This window comes from Prunus mume, linkage group LG3 (assembly GCF_029339155.1).
Source record: "Prunus mume cultivar Tortuosa linkage group LG3, ASM2933915v1, whole genome shotgun sequence".
NCBI classification, from domain to species: domain Eukaryota; kingdom Viridiplantae; phylum Streptophyta; class Magnoliopsida; order Rosales; family Rosaceae; genus Prunus; species Prunus mume.
In genome coordinates, this window is record NC_142700.1 from 16093703 (window position 1) to 16100063 (window position 6361).

At 35.6% G+C, this 6361-nt stretch overlaps 1 pseudogene; it reads right to left on the reverse strand.

Annotated features, from left to right (window-relative positions):
* Positions 1-5560: 5560 nt before the first annotated feature.
* On the reverse strand, positions 5561-6361 carry LOC103326404 (stellacyanin pseudogene; annotated as a pseudogene).

The following is a 6361-nucleotide window of genomic DNA, read 5'->3' on the forward strand; positions in this document are numbered from 1 at the left end:
GAAATTGATTGTCACATAGTTCGAGAAAAACTACAAGCTGGAATAATTAGTCCTTCGTATGTACCTACACACTTCCAATTGGCAGATATTTTTACGAAGGCCTTAGGGAAGGATCAATTTGTGACATTGCGCGACAAGTTGGGACTTCATGATATTCACTCTCCAACTTGAGGGGGAGTATTAGGAAATATCTTTGTAAATATTGTAATATCTTTACTTGCCCAAATTAGTGTAGGTCAAATCCCACTAATATTGGATCACGTCTTCACAGCCTTAACAGCAGGGTTGATAGAAGGCTATTGTTGTATATATGTATTGTACTATTTGACGTTGAGAATACAACACAATATTCAACCATTCACTTTCTTAAGAAGCTTATCCGTATGTGGGTGTGATTCAAATTTGGTGGTCAAAATATTGACTTCATGCCTCATCCAGGTTTGGGGACCAAAATGACCCAAATCCAATCCAAATTACATTAGTACTGATACTGTCAGATAATAGTTTGATGCATCTAGATAATAGCTTGATTCCAGAAAAAACTTTGTTCCCTTCAAAATAATTATTTAGGTCCATGCATGTAGTTGTGGCTATTTGATACTATTGATTTGATTTCTGAGCACATGCCCTAATTGCGTGACTTTGTTTTTCCTTTTCTTTTAATTAAGTGTGCGCAAGACACATTTTGCGTATGCTAATATATATTATTAAGGTCATCAACTAGCAATTAGTTTACTGTTCTTATTCTTCTACAATTTCATAAGTTGTCCCAAGTTCGATTTTCAAGGCCTGCAAAGATATAGCAATTTTATTTTATACAGAACATTCGAGTCTCTTTCAATTCTGTAGGAAGTTTGTTACTTGAGCCTAAGGATCTAAAATATAATAAAAAGGGTAAAGTGTTATTGCATCGCATGAGCTTCCTCGTTGAGATCTCCTCCAAATCCACATCAAGAAAAAATGGCGTGAAAGGTGGAACACCCCATCATGACTAATTATTTCATTTTGCGAAGTTACATTTTTGCTCTTGAACTAAGGTATTTTGGTCAGTTTTTATTTGGAAATAGTTTTGGAAATTAGAGTTGCACCATTTTATAGAGCTCGCTCTCACGAGTTCGTAGACATGTAGTAGGCTCAAATTGGCTTTTTAACAAGGAAATTGTGGTCAACAGAGTGCAGTGGCACAATTGAAATTTTTGGAGCAGTCAAAATTTAAAAACCCAAGGTCAGACTCTCCCACACCTTCCTCTTTTGATTCCCCACGCCTGTCTCTTATAGTTCCCAAGTCTGATCAGTTTTCATTTCAAACTCCCACACAATTATACCATTCTCTTCCGAAAGAATTCTCTCCCAACTCCTCAAAAGTTCCAAACCTGTCAATCTAGTTGACTGCTTCAAAACCCCTCTCCTGAACTCAAAACGAAATTTCTTCTTCTTCAAACTTGTTCCTCTGGTTGTCTAGTAGGAACATCCGAACATTAGCCCAATCCAAGAAATATAATCACCCGAAAAACCAGTTTGAAGATGAACCGCTCATCTCTGCCTGGTACTTTGTGTTATGCACGGATTTGGCTTTTCATGTGAGTTTCCATTGCTCTTTTCACCTAAGTCCTTCGCACAAGTTGTTTCTAAGGTCGAGAGATACAACATATCCAAAAGGCAAGACCATTGAGGTCTTTAATCAGCTGAAATCATATTCAAAGCGAGACTAGTTTTCTCATATACTTCCTATCTGCTGGTTCCACTTTAGTGTTAACTTAGTCACTCTTGCATAGAGCTTTCCCATGATCTAATGACCCTTCATGAAAGTTGTTTTTCTATGTCTTGGCTATAATCTATCAAACTTTGAGCTTCATCCAAAAAGTATAGCCATCCAAACATTCTATAGGAGTGTAACATGTTCATCCTTGTCTGTTGTGTTGATATAGGCTCGGATTTTGTTTTACATGTCGATTTCCCTTGCTCAGATGAAAAAGTTTCCTTTACAAAAGTCTGAGAATTTTGTTCTCTACAACATATCCAAAATACATAGTCATCCAGCAAGTTTAGCCCTCTCGGAAGGGTTACAAAATGAAACAAGCTTCTTTGTTTCCAAGTGCTATTTTGGTGGTTGTTCTCCTTTGGGGGTGAATTGAGGATTTCAGACCAATTCAGAGGATTGAGGTAAATATTTAAGATTTTTTTATTTCTAGAAATATGTTATACAGGTTATATTCTTGAGGTTTTGAATTGATGAGTTGTTTCAAAGTTAAGTGGAATTGTGAACCTATAAGAATGTCCGGATAAAAGATCAAAGGCTGTAGGTCCCGAGTGTCCAGTTGACCTAGATAGTGGGCCATGTTGACTTGGTTGACTAGATGTCTTCTGAAATCGTCTTGGCCTTTAGCACTACAAGAAAAAATGTCAGTAGTGACCAATTTCCTTATGACCACATGAATAATGATCACAAATACAGTGAATTTTAATGACTAATAATACTACATGGTAACTAAAATGATTGACCCCTATTTTTTAATTTTTAATGACCAAATTTTCTGACCAGTATTTAAATTAGTCACTGAAAATAACTTAAATTATATAGTTAGTGACGAACACATAAGTTAGCCTTACTTCTCTAATTTAATACATCAGTGACCAATTAACCTTGTTTAAACTTTTTTATTTTTCAAAACCTGCTCGCATACCACATCAAAAACAAAACAAAAAAGACAAAGAATATCATAGGGAGCGCGTGACCAGAACGAGAGATCATAATGAGAAATCAGAACAAGCTAGATATCAGAGCGAGCTAGATGTCTCCTGAAATCGTCTTTTCCCCTAGAACACTTGGCACAACCTCGAAAGGTTTTCCTTAGGGTTGTGCACACACACTAACTGTTAGTATCATGCGTGAGTGAGTGATGATATGAGGGAAGTTGTTAAGCGCATGCAACTTCAAAGTACAAGAAGTTTCTTTTTTGGTTTTCATTAATATTATAAAAAGTTTGACCTAGACTATCAAAATTGCAAGTACAAATTACACCATTGTTTAGTTTTTGTTGGTTTTAGTATTCCAACAACTTAAATTGATGAGAGAGAACTTGTGTGATAGACATCAAGAGAGCATACAATGAAGTTTATTTCTGCGTAGGTGCGACTTAGTTTAATTTTCATCATGTACACAGTGACAAATATAAACTGACAAATGTAATTTTAAACAATATATTCAAGCCATGAATCCAATCCACATTAATTGAATGAAAAACATTAACATCCCCAACTATACACATCTCTAAAATAAAAATCCCAAAAGATTAGATAACACAAACATGGTGGCCGTGATCTCAACCCTTTGTCCGGCTAGACAATGACCAGGAGCACCACACAAAAAGTAAAAGTTGCCAGGCCCATCAAGGGTGATGTTGTCAGATCCTGATGTATAGACTGCGACTGGAGAGGTAGGGTTGCAAGATTCATAATCTTGGTCAGTAACTCGCATCACGTTGTGAAATTGATTGTTATAAGAAAATATGAGTGTGTCGCCAACATGGAAGTCTTTTGTTGAAGTCCACTCGTTGTAATCAACGAGGCCTCTAGAAGACCACCCACTAGAGTCACCAACTCTATACACAGCACCAAAACAAACACCACATAAAGCAAGCATAACCCAGAAAATCAGTGTACTTTTTTCCGAAGCCATGAGTAGACAACAAAAAGGAGAGCGGTAAAGAGCAGAAAAGGATCAAGTGATTGATCAAATTTGTGTTAAAATGAACGAAGAGCTTACTGAAATTTTGCGTGAATGTAGAATGGGATGCTCTTGCTTATATATACTAGTGTATCTACTAGCCGACTACAACATGGAATAGGGTTTCCAACTACTATTGGAATATGATTTATTTCTTTTTTTCACAACACAGTTAATTAGAAAGTTCGAATGGCCCAAACCCAATCCAAATTGAATTTGTACTAATACTGTCAGATAATAGCTAAATTTCAACTAAGAATTTACAGATCAAGTTATATTTACACCCATGCCATGGTGCTTCTTGCACATCTGCATCACCCGTCAATTGAGGCCCTTTCTCTTCCTACATCTCGAGTCCAAGATATAACCGCTTTGTACTCTGAAAAAAAATATAGTTTTGCTCGCAAGTCATTTCTATGTATGCTTTCTTCTTTTTTTTCTTAAACTTTTTGGTTTTCTATCACCTCCTCTTTTATAAATTTTTATGGCATGTTTACTTATAAATAATCGATCAAGTGTGCAATCCTCAAAAGCTTGCAAATTAAGATCATACACAAATCGCGGTTGTTGCCATGCCCCGATCATGGTTCTAGTGAAAGGATTCAATGAGGGAAAAAATGCATTGATCAATTGTTATGAAAATACATGTTTTGAATTCTAATGAAATTAATCAACACCTTAAGGATTTGGAATAGTGCAACTTGTCTCAAAGTGAAAGAAACATATGGTCAGGGGCTTGAAACATATATTTGTTGTAGCCAAAATGCCAAGAAATTGCTTTATCTGAAACAAAGAATTTTTATTTGATTGTGCAATTTTATTCATCATGTAAATTATGAAAGATTTATGTCCTTTGAATGGCAATCAAAATACAAAAGCAATGTCAAGGAAAATACAATCGCCAAGTTAAAAGAACAAAGACCTCAATTTGGGTTACGAATAGTACAATTCTCTAGAGCAAACCGATTTACGCCATACATATATGTTCATATATTGTTGAAGTTAAATTCTTCCTCTTCCTTGCAACTATGAGAAGTACAAGAATTTTTTTTTTCTTTTTGGCAGACCCAGACTATCTAAATTTGTCAGTTCTGGTTAATTTAGTAGAGGTCTCTAGCATCGACGAGAGAGATTAATTGTATGATGAAAACCTATTAAGCATATGTTGGAGTATATTTTTGGTAGATTTAGTTTAATTTTCCTGTACAATTAGTTTCCGCTGTGACGCAGAGATACAAACCAAAAAGAAGAAACCATATAAATTGACATAACCGAGTTAAATTTAAAAGTTCGAACAACAACCCAGCTTATCCGTATTCTTTTTGAGAAAGTCGATTGTCAAGATATAATGTTGAATAATAAAGTTTAATTTTGAAGATAATCACAAACATTAAAAGGAAAAAATTAACAAAAAATCGTATAAAAGGAAAGAAATTTGTATGGATAATGCGAAAGAGAAAACATGGATGCTGAGCTATAATGTTGAATAATAATTTTGAAGATAAGCATAAAGATTAACACACTTCCTCATTGATCATAAAACCCCCAACACCCACAATGGGAGAGAGTATTTTGCTCACTACTTTAACCCAAGATGTTCTCTCACCACCTTATTAATATTTGACACGTGTCTATGGTTTAAGGTAGACGCTCATAATATTGTTTAAGTTAAATTCTTAACTGCTTACAACTTAAGTACAAGAAGTTTCTTTTTGTTTTTCTATTAATGCTTTAATACTATGATCAAGATTGCACCTACATATTCACACCCTTGTTTAAATTGTTCTTTTTAGTATTGATGAGAAAGATAACTTGCATGACATAATCCAAAAAAGCATATATTGGAGTTTATTTCGGCAGGTACGTTTGAAAACCCATTTGAATGAACAAATATAATAAATCAAACAATTTATTCAAAACTATGTTTTATGTCAAAGCATTAAAACTACATCCTATATATCTACCTCATGAATTGAATGAAACATTAGCGTCCCTACTATACTAAGAATAAACATATCTAAAATACAAGAACCAAAAGAGTAGATAACACAAACAAGGTGACACCCAATCCAAGTTTCGAAAAATGAATGCTTAGAGCTGAGCTTGGCGACATCATTTCAGAATGAGGAGCAAGACCACTACTTTGATCAGAGCTTGGAGGCATTTCTGAATGAGAAGCTGAAGGTGAGGGTCCATAAGGTGCCGGGCTTGGACTCACAAAAGAGATATCTGGTGTAGGTAGGGTGGCCATGATCTCAAGCCTTTGTCCGGCTTGACAATGGCCAGGAGCACCACACAAAAAGTAAAAGTTGCCAGGCCCATCAAGGGTGATGTTGTCAGATCCCGAGGTATAGACTGCGATCGGAGAAGTAGGGTTGCAAGATTCGTAATCTTGGTTAGTAACTTGCATCACGTTGTGGAATTGATTGTTGTAAGCAAATATAAGTGTATCGCCAACATGGAAGTCTTTTGTTGAAGTCCACTCGTTGTAATCAACAAGGCCTCTAGAAGACCACCCACTAGAGTCACCAACTCTATGCACAACACCAAAACAAACACCACATAAAGCAACCATAACCAAGAAAATTAGTGTACTTTTTCCCGAAGCCATGGGTAGACAACAAAAAGGAGAGA